Consider the following 21,064-nt stretch of genomic DNA (forward strand, 5'->3'; position numbering starts at 1 on the left):
TAAAGTTAAAAACAATAATTACAGCCATAATAGGGACTTGATACTATATTTGTTGTGATGCTATTTGCCTTTTGTAAGAAGAAATAGGAAAACTGAGGAGTTTTCACAGGAAGAATGGCTGAGTAAACCATGGTACACCTGTTTATCTACACTAATTAAAGTATAAAATATAGATCACACAATACATCTATAGTATTAAAATTGTACGTGTATAGTTTACACATTTTAAACTCAATTTAATGTTTAAGTCTGACTTCTAAAATAATTTACTAGCCTTATATTATCTCATATTATGTATGCAAGTTTTCTTTTTTGTTGCTATCATTCACAGTTCTCATTGGATCCAGGAGGTAAGTGCTTGCCTACATTATAATGGGATTTCTAAGCTCTGAGTTTGTGTGATTTTTAGTCCTACATGATTTTGGTTTCAGAGGTTAAAATGTGTAAAGTATAGATTTACAATTTTAGTACTATAGATGTTTTGTGTGATCTACATTTTATAATTTACTTTAAAAATTTTTTTATTTTTTAGATGTAGGTGGACACAATACCTTTTTATTTTATTTTCATGTGGTGCTGAGAATTGAACCCAGTGCCTCACATATGCTAGGTGAGAGCTCTACCCCAGAGTAAAAACCTCAACTCCTATAGATTACTTATTATCTCTGAGTCTCAAAGTTATCATATATAATATACCATTAGCTATAATTCATTTTAACTATGCCATGGATTTTTTATGAAAATATGGTAAATATCATAAAGTAATATTCAATTGTACATTGTTTCTAACTAGTGATGACTCAATAGTTAGGAAAATTCTTGAGGGAAAAAAAGAATGTCTTTCTTTTATTAATGGTTAAGGTGCTTAGAGTACATTACACCACTAGCATAGAAATGGAAACAAAAATGAAAGAAATATTTGAAATATTCTTTATAATTTTTGGTTTGATTTTAAATTAAACATACTTCAAAGCAATTGTACTTCACATATAGTTGTAATAAATAATGTATAGATAGTCCACTTGCTTTTTGCCCAAATTACCTCAAAGAAAATATCAAAATTATAAGACAATATTATCACCAAGTGAAATATTGTCATTTATATGTGAAATATTTTGTTTTAATTTTTATTTATTTTTTTAGTCATACATGACAGTAGAATGTATTCTGACATATAATACATACATGGAATGTACATACATCAATCATGTTGTCTATTATATTCTGCTGACCTTCCTATCCTCCCTACTACTCCCCTCCTCTCCCATCCTTTCTCTCTATCCAATCTAATGTGACACACTTTTTTTTAAATTTTTCTCATTACAACATCATATATGTATTCTGTGTAACATTGAGGTTCTCCTTCCATCTTTCGTGCAACTCCCCTTCTCCCTTTTTTTCCCTCCCACCTCTCTTCCCTATTTAGTGGTAGTCTTCTTCTCATGCTCTTCCTCCCTATCCCATTTTGAGGACCCCCTTTATATCAGAGAAGATATTCGGCATTTGTTTTTTAGGGATTGGCTAACTTCACTTAGCATAATCTGCTTTAATGCCATCCATTTGCCTGCAAATGCCATGATTTTATTATTTTTTAGTGCTGAGTATTATTCCATTGTGTATAAATACCACATTTTTTTAATCCATTCATCTATTGAAGGGCATCTAGGTTGGTTCCACATTCTAGCTATTGTGAATTGTGCTGCTATAAACATTGATGTGGCTGTGTCCCTGTAATATGCTCTTCTTAGGTCTTTTGGGTATAGTCTGAGAAGGAGAATAGCTGGGTCAAATGGTGGTTCCATTCCCAGCTTTCCAAGGAATCTCCATACTGCTTTCCAAATTGGCCGCACCAATTTGCAGTCCCACCAGGAATGTATGAATGTACCTTTTTCCCCACATCCTCGCCAGCACTTATTATTGTTTGACTTCATAATGGCTGCCATTTTTATTGGAGTGAGATGGTATCTTATAGTAGTTTTAATTTGCATTTCTCTGATTGCTAGAGATGGTGAGCATTTTTTCATGTATTTGTTAATTGATTGTATATCCTCTTCTGAGAAGTTTCTGTTCAAGTCCTTGGCCCGTTTGTTGATTGGGTTATTTGCTTTTTTGTTGTTTAACTTTTTGAGTTCTTTGTATACACTAGAGATTAGAGCTCTATCTGATGTTTGAGGGGTAAAATTTGTTCCCAGGATGTAGCCTCCCTATTCACCTTGCATATTATTTCTTTTGCTGAGAAAAAACTTTTTAGTTTGAATTTGTCCCATTTGTTGACTCTTGGTTTTAACTCTTGTGCTATAGGTGTCTTATCAAGAAATTTGGGGCCTTCCCCCACATGATGAAGATTAGGACCAACTTTATCTTCTATTAGACGCAGAGTCTCTGGTCTGATTCCTAGCTCCTTGATCCATTTTGAATTGACTTTTGTGCATGGTGAGAGAAAGGGATTCAATTTCATTTTGTTGCATATGGATTTCCAGTTCTCCCAGCACCATTTATTGAAGATGCTATCCTTTCTCCATTGCATGGTTTTAGCACATTTGTCTAATATAAGATAGTTGTAATTTTGTGGATTTGTTTCTGTGTCCTCTATTTTGTACCATTGGTCTACCAGCCTGTTTTGGTGCCAGTACCATGCTATTTTTGTTACTATTGCTCTATAGTAAAGTTTAAAATCTGGAATCGTGATACCACCAATTTCACTCTTCCTACTTAGAATTACTTTAGCTATTCTGGGTCTCTTGTTTTTCCAGATGAATTTCATGATTGCTTTTTCTATTTCTGCAAGGAATGTCATTGGGATTTTGATGGGAATTGTATTGAATCTGTAAAGTGCTTTTGGTAATATGGTCACCTTAATAATATTAATTCTACCAATCCACGAGCAAGGAAATCCTTCCATCTTCTAAAGTCTTCTTCTATTTCTTTCTTCAGGGTTCTGTAGTTTTCATTGTATAGCTCTTTCACCTCTTTTGTTAAGTTGATTCCCAGGTATTTTTTTTTTTTTTGAGGATATTGTGAATGGAGTAGTTGTCCTCATTTCCATTTCAGAGAATTTGTCACTGATTATACAGGAATGCCTTTGATTTATTGGTATTGATTTTATATCCTGCTACTTTGCTGAATTCGTTTACTAGTTCTAGAAGTTTCTTGGTTGAATTTTTTGGGTCTGCTAGGTAGAGGATCATGTCATCAGCAAATAGTGCTAATTTAAGTTCTTCTTTTCCTATATTTATGCCTTTAATTTCTTTTGTCTAATTGTTCTGGCCAGTGTTTCAAGAACTATGTTGAACAGAAGTGGTGAGAGAGGGCATTCCTGTCTTGTTCCAGATTTTAAAGGGAATGCCTTCAATTTTTCTCCATTTAGAATTGCTGGGAGCCATCAGCCAAGTAGGTATGACAATTTCCTTCCCAGCTACTCCCATGCTATCTAGTGGAAGGACTTCTGAAAGGTGACCTTGCTCAAGGACCAGGGCGGATCCGTGTTCCCCTTTAGAATAGGGCGGTTTAGCATAATAGGAGATTAGGGTGTTCCCCCTTTAGAATAGGGCGTATCCTGCTGCTGAGTTCCTCTTGAGTTCTTAGGGTCAGACAGTATATTTTGGGAGACAGAAGCCCATGCGGAGTGGATTTGGGCAGAGTAGTGGATTTGGGCAGAGTAGTGGATTTGGGCAGAGAGTGAATTTGGGCAGAGTGTGGATTTGGGCAGAGAACGTGGATTCCCCCAGAACGTGTTTGTAGACGGCCGGTGTGAGTTCGGGGATAAAGAATTGCTGTTTGAATCTACAAGCTGTGTGGTGGCTCGTGATTTGTGCCCAGCCAGAGACTGCAGCATAGAATGATGCTGGCCTGAGGCTTAGCGTATGTAGCCTTTACCATTTTGAGGTAATTTCCTGTTCTCCCTAATTTTTCTAAAGTTTTGAACGTAAAGGGATGCTGTATTTTGTCGAATGCTTTTTCAGCGTCTATCGAGATGATCATATGGTTCTTTTCTTTAAGTCTATTGATGTGGTGAATTACATTTACTGATTTCCGTATATTGAAGCAGCCTTGCATCCCAGGTATGAATCCCACTTGATCATGGTGCATGATTTTTTTGATATGTTTTTGTATCCAATTCGCCAGAATTTTATTGAGGATTTTTGCATCTAAATTCATTAGGGATATTGGTCTGCAGTTTTCTTTCCTTGAGGTATCTTTATCTGGTTTGGGAATCAGGGTGATATTGGCCTCATAAAATGAATTTGGAAGTTCTCCCTCTTTTTCTATCTCCTGAAATAGATTGTGGAGTATTGGTATTAGTTCTTCTTTAAAGTTCTTGTAAAACTCTGCTGTATATCCATCTGGTCCTGGGCTTTTCTTGGTTGGTATTCTTTTGATGGCTTCTTCTATTTCCTCACTTGATATTGGTCTGTTTAGGTTGTTTATATCATCCTGACTCAATCTGGGGAGCTCATATGTCTTAAGGAATTTATCGATGCCTTCACTATCTTCTATTTCATTAGAGTATTGGGGTTCAAAATAATTTCTAATTATCTTCTGTATTTCTGAATTGTCTGTTGTGATGTTGCCTTTTTCATCCAGTAAGCTAGTAATTTGGGTTCTCTCTCTTCTTCTCTTTGTTAGCGTGGCTAGTGGTCTATCAATCTTATTTATTTTTTCAAAGAACCAACTTTTAGTTTTGTCAATTTTTTCGATTGTTTCTTTTGTTTCGATTTCATTGATTTCAGCTCTGATTTTAATTATTTCTTGCCTTCTACTGTATTTGCTGCTGATTTGTTCTTCTTTTTCTAAGGCTTCGAGGTGTAGTGTGTGGTCATTTATTTGTTGGCTTTTCCTTCTTTTAAGGAATGAAATCCATGAAATGAATTTTCCTCTTAGTACTGCTTTCATAGTGTCCCAGAGATTTCATATGTTGTGTCTGAGTTTTTATTTACTTCTAAGAATTTTTTAATTTCCTCTAATGTCTTCTGTAACCCTTTGTTCATTCTGTAGCATATTGTTTAATCTCCATGTGATGTAGGATTTTTTTCTTTCTTATTTTATTATTGATTTCCAATTTCATTCCATAATGATCAGATAAAGTGCAGGGTAGTATCTCTACTCCTTTGTGATTGCTAAGATTTGCCCTGTGATATAATATATGGTCTATTTTTGAGAAGGTTCCATGTGCTGCTGAGAAGAAAGTGTATCCGCTTGATGTTGGGTGGTATATTCTGTATATATTAATTAAGTCCAAGTTATTAATTGTATTATTGAGCTCTATGGTTTCTTTATTCAACTTTTGTTTGGAAGATCTGTCCATTGGTGATAGAGGTGTGTTAAAATCTCCCATGATTATTGTGTTGTGGTCTATTTGACTTTTGAACTTGAGTAGAGTTTGTTTGATGAACATAGCTGCTCCATTGTTTGGGGCATTATATTAATGATCGTCAAGTCTTGTTGGTGTATGGTTCCCTTGAGCAATATGTAGTGTCCTTATTTATCCCTTTTGATTAACTTTGGCTTGAAGTCTATTTTATTTGATACAAGTATGGACACCCCTGCTTGCTTCTGGGGTCCATATGAGTAGTATGATTTTTCCCAACCTTTCACCTTCTGTCTGTGTGTGTCTTTTCCTATCAGATGAGTCTCCTTTAGGCAGCATATTGTTGGATCTTTTTTTTTTTTTTAGTCCATTCTACTAGCCTATGTCTTTTGATTGTGCATTTAAGCCATTAACATTTAGGGTTACTATTTAGATATGGTTTGTACTTCCATCAATATTTGATTATGTATGTTACTCAACATGATTTGTTTTCTCTTTATGATTAGTTTTTCCTTTACTGTACTACCTCCCGCTATTGGTTTTCATTGTTATTTTTCATTTCCTCTTCCTATAATGTTTTGCCAAGGATGTTTTAAAGAGCTGGTTTTCTGGCTGCAAAATCTTTTAACTTTTGTTTATTTATCATGGAAGATTTTTATTTCATCTTCAATCCTGAAGTTTAATTTCGCTGGATTCTTGGTTGGAACCCTTTTTCTTTCAGCATTTTATTTCATCTTCAATCCTGAAACTTAATTTCGCTGGATTCTTGGTTGGAACCCTTTTTCTTTCAGCATTTGAAATATGTTGTTCCAGGATCTTCTAGCTTTCAGAGTCTGTGTTGAAAGATCAGCAGTTATTCTGATTGGTTTACCCCTAAATGTAATCTGCATCCTCTCCTGTGGCTTTTAAGATTTTCTCCTTATTCTGTATGTTGGGCATCTTCATTATTATGTGTCTTGTTATGGGTCACTTATGATTTTGTACATTCGGTGTCCTGTAGACTTCTAGTATTTGGATTTCTTTTTCATTCTTTAAGTCTGGGAAGTTTTCTAGTATTATTTCATTGAATAGATTGCTCATTCCCTTGGTTTGGACCTCTATACCCTCTTGTATCCCAATAACTCTTAAGTTTGGTTTCTTTATGTTATCCCATAATTCTTGGATGTTCTGCTCATGATTTCTTAACATTCTCGCTGAGCAGTCTATGTTCTTTTCAAGTTGAAAAGCTTTGTCTTCGTTGTCTGAAGTTATATCTTCTAAGTGTTCTACTCTGTTGGTAATACTCTCATTTGAGTTTTTAATTTGGTTTATTGTTTCCTGCATTTCCAGGATTTCTGTTTGTTTGTTTTTTATATCCTCTATCTCCCTATAGAGTTGATCTTTTGCTTCTTGGATTTGTTTATGTAATTCATTGTCAAAGTGATCTTTCATTGTCTGAATTTGCTGTAATATGTATTCCTTGATACTCCAGATCATCTGAAACATGTATATCCTGAACTCTTTATCTGACATTCCATCAGCTGCAGATATTACCTCATCTAATGTTGAATTGACCTGTATTGTTTGTGGTCCTTTCTTTCCTTGTCTTTTTATACTGCTCATGTTTCTTTCTAGCTTTGTGAAACTGTTGTTTTTATATTTATATTGTTTATATATTTATATTGTTCTTGCATAGCTCCAAAATCCCTCTTTTGCTGAGAAAGACAATGTTAACAGTTCCCAATATCAACAGTATATCATCTAACACAAGTTTTCATTATTAATACATTTATAGTTAGAATGTAAGTAAGTCTATAGATATTGGTTTTAATTATTATTTATGAATATAGTCATTAGTTTCATAAAAGGCATACCATATCTGGGGGCATATATAAAACTTAATTTCAAACAAAGGATGTTATACTTAGAGGGAAAGGAGTGAGGGTATGAGGTTAAACTAACTTAGCAACTTTGGAAAACTCTAACCAATAGACTGGTAATTTATGGAAGAATGTATAGACTCAACCTCCTATCACTATTTAGATAGTTACCCTATGTATAGATAGCAAAAGTTAGGAGGTTGAAAGTGGGATAGAGGGAATACGAATGAAGAAAATAAAAAAAATAACAAGGAAGAAAAGAGAAATAAGAGAGAAGGAAAAGGAAGGTAAGATTGAAATAAAGAAAAAAAATGGGGGGAAGGTGGGGTATATGCAATTCCTCTATATTATATTACTTTGGTAATTCGGTTGTTCATGCACAGTTCTTGGTTTCACATATATTGAAGTTATGAAAGAGAGAGAAGAAAAGAGAGAGGAAAAAAAGTCTCTCAAAAACACTGTTTTCCTTGCTTCCAGTAGGTGGTGTTGTCTATTCCTAGCTTGAGCCTCTGTGTTCAGGGTGGTGTGTATAGCCAGTGTGAAAGAACATGAGCTTCCACCTATATCTTCCCTACTCTAGTCTCTGAGGTGGAAACCAGGTGCCTGTACAGTTGTTGTTTTGCGTTGATAGCTACAACCCCCCAAAGCTTGTGGGAAATATTTTGATTTATCGCAGCTAAGGGTGGGGGAGTTGGAAACCAGGTACCTGGATCAGCCGCAGAACCATGCTAGTAGCCACACCCCCTTTGTTGGGTTTTAAGGGTTGATGGGCTTCCTCGGGACTAGCACTCGGGGCGGGGCCGGGCTTCCTCCTCTGGTCTGGGCTGGGCTGGTGCCCTGAAATATTTTCTTTACCAAAAAAAAAAAAAACTAATTGTCATTTTATTTCATTTTACAAAAACAAAGGACTCTGCTACCCATTTTTATAATTTTGCCTGATGAAGAATAATATATAAATGGAATCAGAAATTGTATAATCCTTGAAGATTTGATTTTTTTATATTATTTTCAAAATATTTGTTGAAGTTTCATCTAAGTTGTTGTGTTTTAATAGTTTATTTCTTTTGTTCCTCAGCAGTATTCTATGGTATGAATGCACTACATATTGGCAACCATTTAGCCCACTTAAAGGGCATCTGGGTGGTTTCCATTTGGGGCTATTAGAAAGAAATATGTTATGAATATTCATGCTCAGTTTTGGTGTGAACATATGTTATCATTTCTTGCAGATAAATGCCAATGAGAGTAGTAATTCTGAGTCATATGGTAGTTGCATATTTAGTCTTTTAAGAAATTGCTAAATTGTTTTCAAGAGTAACTTGAAATGTGTGGTAGCAATATGTGAGTGATCCAGAATCTCTATATCTTTACCAGAATTTAGTGTTGCCACTAATTTTTATTTTAGCCATTCTCATAGGTGTCTAACTATATCTTATTGTGATTTAAATTTCCATGTCCCTAATGACTAAAGTTTTGAATGTGTTTTTATGTACTTATTTTTCACTTCTATGTCTTTCCTAATAAAATGTCTTTTTAGATGAAATATGTCTTTTAAAAATCTAAAGAATTTAAGAGCTTTTTTTATATTTTAGATACTAGTCTTTTGTCAGATGGAGTTTCCAAATCATTTCTCCACAGTGGAGTTTTTATTTAATCCTATTAACTAGAAATTTTTGAGAACAAGATATTTTAATTTTATAAGTTCCAATTAATCAGTTTTTCCTTTATGGATCATGCATTTTGGGTCAAATCTAAGAAATCTTTGAATCACTCTCAATTCCAAACATTTTCTATTATTAATTTTTTGAAATCATATAATTTTACCTCCACATAAATGATCCATATTAAATTTTTGTTTAAAATGTAGCTTTTAGGTCAAAGCTCTGTGTGTGGATGTGTATGTGGATGTGTGTGTGTGTGTGTGTGTGTGTGTGTGTGTGTTGTGTCTATTTGCTCCAGAATCATTTTTGAAAAGGGAATTTTTTCTTCATTGATTTGCATTTACAACTTTATCAAAATCACTTGTGGACATTTAAGTGGTTTTATTTTCAGAATTTCTGGATTATTCTATCTAGGTGTTTATTTCTCTGCAAATGCTAGGCAGTCTCAATCACTATATATATTTCAAATATATAATAGTATATATATTAATATATATACTATATGTATATTTCTTGAAATGAGATATATGAATCGCACTTTATTCATGTTTTTAAAAGGTGCTTTAGCTCCTCCAATTCCTCAACATTTCCAGATGTATCTTGGATGTATCCTGTCTACATTTGTAAAACCTTATTGCTAAGGTTTGATAAGAATCGAATTACACCTATATATTGGTTTGGGGAAATTGCTGTGTTTACTATATTAAGTATTCAATACATGAGCAAAATACATCTTTCCAATTCTTTTAATATTCTTTCATTTCACTCATCAATGTTTTGCCACGTTCAGAATACAAATGTTTTGTTAACTTGACATCTAAGAATTTTTTGAGGACAACAAGAAAGATGATTTTAAGGGGTGTTAATATTTTTGTGCCCATACATTCATTGCTTTTTATATTTTTACTTGCTTTTATGAGTTTATCTGCCACCTTGCTGAGTTATTATTAATAGTAGTCATTTTGTAGATTCCTAGGGAATCTTCTATATACACAATCATATCATCCACAAATAGAGAAAATTTACTTCTTCCTCTCTGATCCATACAGCTTTTATTTCCTATTGTTCTTTTATTGCACTGGATAGAACGTACAGCTGATGTTGAATTAGAGTGTGGTGACTGCAGACACTCTTGCCTTGCTTCTGATCTTAGAAGGAAAGCATTCAGTCTTTCATCATTAAATGTAACAGCTACAGATATTTGGTAAATGTTCCTCACGAATAGGCTGTATTATCTATTTCTATTTTTCTGAGCATTAGTGTCATAAATGGGTGTTAATTATATGCAGTGTTTTTCTACATTGATATTATCATATGATTTTTTTTTCTTTAGCCATCTAATATGATGGGTTACCAAACCAGTCTTTCATTTTGGATGAGGATACACACGCACACACACACAAACACAAATGCACTGGCACACACATTCTGAATTCTATTGGGTAATATTTTAAGGATTACTCATTCTCTGTTAATCAGAGATAGATATATTGATCTGCAATTTTCCTTTTTATATTTTTCCTCTTGTGTTTTCATTATGGTAATATCTTTATTATGGGAATTGAGAGTTATTCGCGCCTTTTTCACCTTGTAGAAGATTGCGTAGATTAATCTGTTAACATTTGATAAATCTTTGTAATTTAGAATGACACATGTAGTAACGAAGTAGAGCTGAAGACATCACTATGAATAAGTTTTTTACTTAATGTAAATTCAAATGGTACATAAAGAAAGACAGATGTGTATATACATGTTCATATGCACACATAAATTCTCTGTTCTGTCAGATGTTAGGGTCGGAAAGAAATGACATCCAGTAGCAGTAAGCACACTTAGCATATTTCCATTGCTCTGACCTAGTATAAGCAACAGGGGTCACTTGGAGAAAGACTTAATTTAAAACTGGAGAAGAAAATATGTAAGATAAACCTAGAGCCTTTGATAATGCCAGAAATTGAGCAACTGTTAAAAGCAAATTAGTCTTATGCTCATGGGGATGTTCAGGGGACACTTGTGTCAACAGAAAAGTACCAATGATCAAAACCAGAAAAGAATGAAGTTAAAAAAAAAGAAAGAAAGAAAGAAAGAAAGACACTTAAAGCAGTGTAGAATTGTAATGTAAAACACAAAGTAAATACCCAATATTCTGTACTGATATAAATAAATGATGGGCTAAATAAGTAAATAAATAGAAGAAACAGATCAGCTATGCAGAAGAATCCCAGATAATTTATGTAGATATTCTGCCCTCAAGGAGGTGAGCATACATCCACCTTGCCCCACCCCCATTAGTGTAGGATGTACATAGAGACTTCTATCCAAAGAATATAGTGTGGAAAAGCAGAGAAAAGGGTCATCTGATAAACATTAACTCAACAGAGTGGTAAAGGTCAGCACTCACAGAGATATATCGTGTTGATAGTAGAGACCTTTGAAGTTGTGTGCTGAGCAGGACACTTCACCTATGTTGTCTGCCTTTGAATACCCAAACCCTAGTAGGAGCATTAGAAAGACATCAAGCAAATTCTCCTGGAGAAGCATCCTTCAACTACCTGACTCTCAATGCCTCCACTGAGACAGGAGTCTTAAACTGATAATCCTTCAAAAAAGGTAAAACTGACTTAAATGGAAGCTGAATCATTAGGGACTATTATTGAGATATTTATCATGCATAAATTTGATTGGATCTCAGAAGAGGAAACAAGAAAGGATGAGAAAAGAATCCCTATAGATAAGAAGGTGGGTTAGAAAGAAAAGATTAAGAGCATTAAAGATCAAGTATCAACAAATTAAGCATTTTATAAGTCTTACCTTTTTGTAAGTCTTGTCTTGCCTAACCCTACCCTTTCTTAATTATTTGGGTGGGAGAGGCTTTTTCTGGGTACCTAAATTGTATTATGATGATAGAAAGATTTTAAATCACAAAAGGTAATAAAGTGAACTAGTCTAATGAATGTATCTCATGTCCATTAGCAAAGATGCGTATCTAAATTTTGTATTGAATATTATTAGTTCATCTGTGAAATTTCCATGATGTAGGAATTTTAAAGGAGCATCACTTAATCAAATGAGAATTATATTTTAAAAGTAGACACAAGAGATACTACGTAAATTCTTGTGGTACCTACCTAATTTTTAGAAGCTTAAAAACTTGATTTAATACAAAGAAAAACCTTTTCTGAGTATTCTTTTTGCCATTTCAGAATCTTACTGTTCCTTCAAATATGGATTTCCTCCATGGATTTATCACTGATTCAAATTTCTTCTCCTTTGATTTTCAGTTCACACAAACGTACACACAGACACATCTGCACTCTCACATGATATTCATCATAAATTGAACTGACTCCACAGTGTAAGGCCTATCTTGGATCAACAATGCCTGGGTCCCTATTCTGAATCTACTCTGTATTAACTTTGTGAAATTTAGCAAGAAGCTTTACTTCCTTTTGCTTTAAATTCTTTCTCTGTAGACTAGGAATGATGATAGTAAAACTTGCTTAAGCATCATTCCTAGACTGTTTCCTGCCATGTTCCCTAAAGCCTCTGCATTCTCATCTGTCTCCCTTTGTCCTCTAGAGGACAGGAGGCATGAGTGGCTGTGATTGTGCTACTTGATGCTCTTCTCTGGAAGGTCCGAACAAAAGGTGATATTGAAAGACATTTTGGCACTTAGCAGGGTGATATTTAACAAGAAAGATGAGCAGTGTGTTCCAATGGGTGAAATTCCCAGGAAGACCTCAGAGAAGCCAAACAGAGGAAAAGAATATAAAAGAAGAATTGTTTAGGAATTGAGGACATGAAAGTTTGTAAATGTTCAAACAACAAAGGCACCTGGCAGAAAACCACTTAAAGGTTTGGAGGCTGCAACTGGCTTAGTAGAACTTTAGGAGATGCTCCAAGGAAGCAAAACGAGTACCGTGCCTTGAGTTGGTGGTGGCTACATCTGCGGTGACAGATTCTGTCCCTTTTGACAAGTAGATAACCAAGTCAGAGCTGCTTGGATAGCTCTGGCAGCATGAGAAAAACTCGCGGGCACAGCAAGATGGAGAGAAACCTAAAATTAGTTTCAACAAGCTAATATCAGATATGAAAGTTACCCAATCTGCTACAGTTAGAGTTAGTACAAGACTAGAGCATCAGATTATTTTGGCCAGGAAAAGAGAGCTAGACAGCTGATCTTAAAAACAAAAGAAAACAACAACAACAACAACAAATTATTATGAAAAATTTATTCAAGAGGAGACAATCTTTTTGACAGTGAGGCATTTGCTGAAGAAGCACTTGAAACAGGGACACTGTCTTCTCTTTGGGATGCGAAATTTGCTAAACAGCTAACCACAGTAAATGAACAACCCTTTCAGATTGGGTCTGAAGAGTGAATGAAAAGGGGAAACTGTGAGAGTTACCAATTAAGTGAGAAGCAGGATTTGATGATGATGGTTGAGAATTTAATGAACATATATCTCTGTATAAACACTTAGATGGTTTACCAAAACAAGAACCAGCTCACCACTTCATGGAGCTGGTGACTTTTGGACTTTCAAAAACTCATTTCTGAGTGAATAGAAAAATCAAGCACATAGAGTAGGTCAGAGATTATTTTAAAGAAAAAAGGGACATTCTAAAAGAAAGTAACATACAGTTCAATTAAGACCATGAAATTTACATTATAAGCTGTTGGAGATGGACATGATAGCTAAATAAAATAATTTTTCTAAGAAAAAAAAACTTTCACGAAGGTTGTAGTGAAAAATGAAGGACTCTAGTACATAAAAAAAATCACTGAGAAGAATGTCTGTTGGTCTGGGGATATGGCTCAGTTGGTAGAGTGCTTGCCTCGCATGTACAATGCCTTGGGTTCAATCCCCAGCACCACCAAAAAAAATGTCTATAATGCTATAAGTGCTTAATAAATATTAGTCACTGTTATTAATAATACAACCATATCTAATATTGTAATATTTCTATTGTGGTGTACCCAAAAGGATGAAATAAAATACTAAGTTCCAGTCACTGAATGGGCAATAAACACCTTTTCAGGCTCTTTCATTCATATCCTGTGCTTAATTAGTTATTAAAATGTAATTTTTAATTTTTTTTGTTTTAATTAGTTATACAGAACAGTAGAATACACTTTGATACATTGTGTATGATGTAGTATAATTTCTCATTCTTCTGGTTATGCATAATGTAGAAATTTATCAGTATCTTAAATCATAAGTGAAGATCATAGATAAGGGTTCCACATGCACATTTTATTGTGCTTCACATCATTATGCTTCATAGATATGGTGGGGTTTTTTTACAAATTGAAAATTCACAGCAACCTGGCATTGAGCAATTAACACCATTTTTTCAAGAACTTGCTTATTTCATCTATGTCACATTTTGGTCATTTTCATAACTTGCTAACTATTCTCATCATTGTTATATGTTAAGGTGATCTGTGATTAGTGATCTTCAATGTTACTATTGTAACTGTCCTGGGTGCCACAAAGCATCCCCATATAAGACAGTGAATTTGATCCATCAAGACAGGGTGTGTTCTCAGGCACTATCAATCTACTGTTCTCCAGTCTATTTCCTTTTCCTCAGATTTTCCTATTCCCTGAGCTACAAGAATATTGAAAGTAGGCTGTGAATAACACTACCGTGTCCTCTAAATGAGTGTACAAGTGAAAGGAAGAGCCATGCTTTTCATTCTTTAAATCAAAAGTTAGACATGATTAAGCTCAGTGGAAAAGGCATGTCAGAAGCCTAGACTGGCTGAAGAGGTGCCTCTTGTGCCCAGCAGCTGAGTTGTGAAAGCAAAGCAAAGTTTTTGAACGAAGTTAAAAGCATTACTTCAGTGAGCACACAAATAACAAGAAAGGGGAACAGCGTTATTATTGATCTGAATAAAGTTCTAGTAGTCTGGATAAAAAACCAAACAAGATACCATAATTTCCTTTAGGCAAAGTCTAATAACAGCAAAATCCTAACTTATTTTTTTATTTTCTCAGTGTCAGGGATTGAACCCAAGGGTGCTTAAACACTGGAACCACATCCCCAGCCTTTTTTATTTTTTATTTTTTTTATTTTGATGGGTTTCACTAAGGTACTTACCGCCTCACTAAGTTGTTGAGGCTAGCTTTGAACTTGAAGTCTTCTAGCCTGGGCCTCTGGAGCCACTGAGACTACAGGCAGGTGCCACTGTGCCCTGTTTAACTTTCTTGAATTCTTTGGAGGCTGATAGAGGCAAGGCAACTGCAGAAGAAGAATGCAAAGCTAACAGAGGTTGGTTCATGAAGTTTAAGGAAACAAGTATCCCTATTTTTGTTTATGTGTATACATGAAGAGAGAGGGAAATGGTTGAAGTAGCAAAAATGGAAGTAGAAGCTGCAGCAAGTTATTCAAAAGGTCTGTCTAAAATAATTGATGAGTGTAACTACATTTAACAACAGATTTTCATATAGTCAAAACAGCCTTCTAAACTATAGCAAAGCTCTGTTGTGGGTAAAATGCTATCAACAGCATTGCATGCTACAGAGAACTATTTTGTGAGAAAGGAAGAAACATCACTGTTTTGTTTTAGGAAACTGCCACATCCTTCCCAACCTTCAGTCAGTAGCCATTAGCATGGAGGCTAAGATCCTGCTGAAAGCTGAGATGATCATTAGCATTTTTAGCAAAGTATTTTTCAATTAAGCAACAGAATTTTTTAGATATAAAGTTATTGCTTGGTTTTTATTTATATGCACTGAGAAATCAGAAACTTCATATGACACACCTTATTACAAGATTTGTTTAATTATGGTGTTCTGCAACTGAGCCTATAATAATATCCCTAAGATATGCTTGCAAATATTCAAAATAAAGAAACTGCTACTTTCTGATGGAAATTTGAGGGATAGGACAATTTCAAAATCTTTTCAAATTTTTATTCTTCTATTACAGAAAGGGTAGTAATAAGCTACTGATTTATATTTTTTCTCGATTTCCATCTATATAGAATTTGCTTAAGGATATATATAAATATATAGAGAGAAATGAGAACATTAATTACAGCATAAGATCTTCTTACATGAACAACATTTTAATAGATTAATGTCATTCATTGTAATATCTTTTATAGTTTGGATCTGTAGTGTTACCCAAAGACCCATGCATCAAAGGCTTGGTCTTCAGCTTGCGACATATTATTATTAAGGGAGGCAGTGCCTTTATGAGCAACAGCCTAGTGAAAGGAAGTAAAGTCAGTGGGGGCATGTTTTTGAAGGAGATATGAGAACCCTGACCTCTCCCCTCTTTCTACTTCTTGGCCACTATGAGGTGAAGAGACCTTCTCTGCCATATGCTCTACCTTCTCTACCATGATGTACTGTGCCACCACAGATTTAAAGTAATGTGGCTAAGTGAACATGGACTGAAACTTTTGAACCCCTAAGTGAAAGTAAACCTTTTCTCCTTTAAGTTGATTATCTCAGGTATTTCATCACAGAGATGGATAGCTGACTAACACAGTGTCCCTTAATCTAGTAATGCTTTCTCAGACAACTATCAATAATTTGTCAATATTTTTAGAAAACTGAGTCTTAAACAATACTTTGAGAGCATACAGCTGGAAAATGCAAATCCAGGATTTAAAACCAGGCTCCTTAACACCAACACCAAATTCTTAACCATTAGGAAAATCTAAATCTTTAGATACAAGACTAGAGCAGAGTCTCTGCAGAGGATTACATAATTTAAATATTTGCTATAGAGGGCTATCTAAAAGCTGGAAAAGTTGTCCCATTTAAAAAATAATAAAAACGTCCTCTAAACTACCTTACAAAGGACAGGCAAATGTTCAATTTTCTATACACTGTGTCAGTCCTTTAAAAAGTACTTCTAGTCAGAAATGCAGTGTTTCTACAATTGCTCTAAAAGTACAATATATAAAAAGTACTCTAGAGTTCTTATTGCCCTACAATAGCAAACCATATTTTTATAGGATGGAACTTGCCACTTGCAGGAGAAATTTACACTCTTTTATTTGTTCTTGTCATATTGGTAGTTCTCATTCTTTTGTTCCAATATTTCAGAAAACTATCTGCCCCCAATTGAAAATGGGGAATAAAGCATCAAATATCACATCAATCTATTCATTTCAACATCATTTTGCTTCAAAATATGGAAGGAGCCATTGAAATATCACCATTGTAACTTTGAGATTCATCTGTGACAGGGTCAACTTTAATAAGGAAAATTGGATTTTGTGAAAAGAAAGAAACACATTGGTCATCATCGGTGGACCCTTGATATATGGAAGAACGTAAGTGATACCACAAATGACTTGAAAATTTAATCCTTAATATATGTAAGTGGAATCTTCTTTTATTTAATTGATTTTTTTAAATACATGACAGTGGAATGCATTACAATTCTTATTACACATTTTTTTATATCTTTATATATAAAGTATGTTCATGCAATTCATGTCTTTATACATATACTTGTTTTTTGCATTATAATTCTTATTACACATATATAACACAATTTTTCATGTCTCTGTTTATATATAAAGTATGTTGACACCCAATTCGTGTCTTCATACATGTTCTTTGGATAATGATGTACATCACATTCCACCATCCTTGCTAATCCCCTGCCCTCTCCTTTCCCCTCCCACCCCTCTGCCCTCTCTAGAATTCATCTATTTCTCCCATGCTCCCCCTCCCTTTCCCACTATGAGTCAGCCTCCTTATATCAGAGAAAATATTTGGCATTTGTTTACAACTTTTGTGAAGTATATTTCTTCCGAGACAAGAAGAAAGTGGACAATTTTCCTCTTCTGTAAATTTGTACCCTTTCCATCCCAAAGTAACACTGTTCTTATTACTGGTGGTAATTTCTGAATATTAACCACTACCACATGTTGTGAATTATAACTCACATTGAATATACCTTTGTGCTCTGCTGTCTATAAATGAACATTCGGGAGAAGACAGCAGGCGTATCTTCATTTCAACAGCTAAAACATGGTAAAAAATTTCCTTTGCCTCCTTATTCAGATATAGCATCTGAAGCATAACAAGGGCCAGTTTATGTGTTGGTCATCTTCACACATAGAAGCTAGTTCCCCTGATGCCACCAATCTTTTACAACATTTTAGTCATGCAGACTGGTCCCATCAATGAAGCCCTGAAGTTAGTGCTTAATTAACTAACCTTTGATTGTAACTTTCAGTTAAGGACTTGGCTTCTGCACCAATTTTCTTTCCCCTTCAATGGATCTCGAACAGAGAATTTATCCTTCAATTAAATGTTTATGACACTGTTGCATCTTTCCTGCAAAACAGGTTGGTACTTGTCACTTCATATTCATCCCAAATGACCAGAGTCTTCTCAGAATAATATGATCAGGGCCAGGTACAAAATTTGTGGTTTCCTTTCTTTAAAACAAAGTATCTTTCAGGGTACTAAAAGAAAATGTATTGACCTCTTGGGTTATTTTTTACTTGATATGATTACTGTATTAAATTTAAAAAAAAAAAACAAAACCTAAACTTTTTAGTTTCTAGAATAAAGTTTAACTGTTTATCTTTTTGTTGGGCAACACCAGTTTGAAACGCAGATAATTAAATACTGGCCACAAATATAGAATCCTGAAATCCACTATTTGAAGTTTCTTGCTTATATGTACACATACATGGTTTTTGAAAGAAGAATAAAATTGTTGAATGAACCTAATTTATACTGTTCTTATTTTGCATTTTGACGTGTACACATTCTACCAACACCTCTAACTTTGATTTATGGAGGAATAATAAAAAATTGAAGGAAATTGAACTGTGGGTTTGTCTTTCTCTTTCCTTCTGTATCCTTTTCAGCATACACTGGCTAACATTGACAGAAATATAAGTAAAAAGGATACGATAAAGTTTCAGAGTCATCTATGCTTCTCAGGAAACCATGATGTTCTCTATATTAAAAAGCATGACTGGTTTGAAAAGAAGGTTTAGCCTAAATGGCTGTAGGCAGTCCTCAGTCAGTTGCAGATGCAGCAAGCTGCTGTGGACTGAATCTCCGCTCCATTCAGGTTTTGTGTTGAAGCACTGATCATTCTTGTGATGCCATTTGGAGATGGGGTCTTTGGGGGCAATTTAGGTTTAGATGAGGTCATGAGGGTAGGACAGTTATTATGGGAATAGTTCCCATTATAGGAAAAGGAAGGGACACCGGAGCTTTTTCTGTCTCACATGTGAAGATATAGTGAAAAAATAGAAATTTGAAGGCCAAAAAAAAGAGTACTCACCAGAACCTGATCTTGTGAAATCCCTGATCTTCAAATTCCAAACTGCAAAACTGTGAGCAACTAAATGCTATTGTTTAGCCACCGGGCCTATGGTATTCTGTCATGACCAACTGAACTGACTAAAACATGCTTGCGTGTACTCAGTTGATCATTGAGTAAGAATTATTAATATTTTTGGTATTCCAAGTTCTGTGCTTGTAGGGCATCGCAAGCACCAGATGCAAATAGAGCAGCAAGGAGCCATTATTTCATCAGATTTTAATTATAAACCTAAGTTCATAATAAAATTATTAAGAATTTTAAGGCATTAGACTCAGAGAATTACACAAAGTTCAGGGCCCTTCTAAATGAAGAGCCTCATATAATTTATATTGCATGGTTTGCATGATCATTAAACTGATCCTGGTTGCAATCACTTGCATATGAAGCTGGAAACTACCCCCACCTGTTTCTAAGGGGAGACTAATAATACTAATCATAGATAAATATTGAATGGGAGACTGGAAATAGAATTATAATAAATAAAGATAGAAATTAGGAACATCTTAGGAGGAATAACCATTTAAAATATTTATCTATTTATTCCTTTATTTATTTATTTTTTCCATGCTGAGGTTCAAACACAGGGCCTGAAGCAGGCTACATTAGTGCTCTATAACTGAGCCATATCCCCAGCTCAAAACATTTATTAATGTTTTAGAAAAGTGTGACTTAGGTCATTCTACCAAAGGCATAAATATCTTTTGTGTATTGTTTAAAAGAAAAAAAAATTATTCTCTATATTAAAAGTACCTACCACATGGTAAAAATATTGAAGCACATCTTATTTCTAATTAAGTACCCACAGTAATTTTTACCCTAGCCCTTTTATTGCTCCTAGTCATTAGTTGAAATTGAAGGGACCCAGATATAATATGCTTTGTTTTGGAAAGAGAAAAAAAAATATATCAATTCAACATAAGAAACAAGTAAATAAATAAGGTTTATGATGTAAATACTATATAGGGTGTTTTAATATTCTTCTGAAGCACCAGTTAAGCTGACAGGTTGTACAATAGCACAGCATTTTTTTTAAAGTTTGTAATATATTTTATGTATTTGTTTAGTATTCCTTTCTTGTTTTTGCTTTCGTAATAACCCTGTGAACCCCTTACTGTCACAGAGTATATTGTTTAGCTCTGGGATTTTAAGCATCTTTCAGTTCTGGGGTCATATGCCTTATCACTAACCTTAGTTTAATTTTTAAATGAATCTCTTTTGATGTAATGATTTGATTTTATATAATACCATTTGAAGTCTAATCATATGATCTTAACCACGATGTCAAAAATGGCATGATCAAATAAGTTTTACAATTTCATTTGCATCTTTTAATCATTGTACACTACTGAATTTATGAGATTATCTTTTCTATTTGTAAAATTACAATGACAATAGCATCAAAAACAACAATAAGAACAGCAACCAAATTGCAGATTGTTTTCTACTAATCATTTGACATTTTGAATAGGTTTAAGCAAATTTACCTAATTGATATGCTAAACAAAGCTCATAGTAAAATAAGAGTTTATGTGAACAAATATTTCTAGGAATTGAGACTTTGTAAAAAAGACTTGTAACTAATCTCCCTTGATCACAAAAGAATGTTATTGATTTATTTACAGAGGTTTTGAAGTATTTATTTTAAAAAGGCTTGAGGTTGGGGAGGCAGAGTTGAAAAAACACATAGTTTTAAACCAAGCTAATGAAAGGAGGAAAATTAAAAGCCAAAGACAGAAAAACCAAATGACTGGAGATTGGCAATTAAGGGACAAACCTGGAAGAAGAAAGTAACTTCACAGCTTTTCTCATCTGATAAAAAAGGAAGAATTCAGACCAGAAGCAGGTAGAGTTTTAATCTTTTGAGGTTAGGATTATAAATGGAAGAGCAAAGTCAAAAGGAACTTGAATGTGGA

The sequence above is a fragment of the Callospermophilus lateralis genome, chromosome 15 (genome assembly GCF_048772815.1).
Source record: "Callospermophilus lateralis isolate mCalLat2 chromosome 15, mCalLat2.hap1, whole genome shotgun sequence".
NCBI lineage: Eukaryota > Metazoa > Chordata > Mammalia > Rodentia > Sciuridae > Callospermophilus > Callospermophilus lateralis.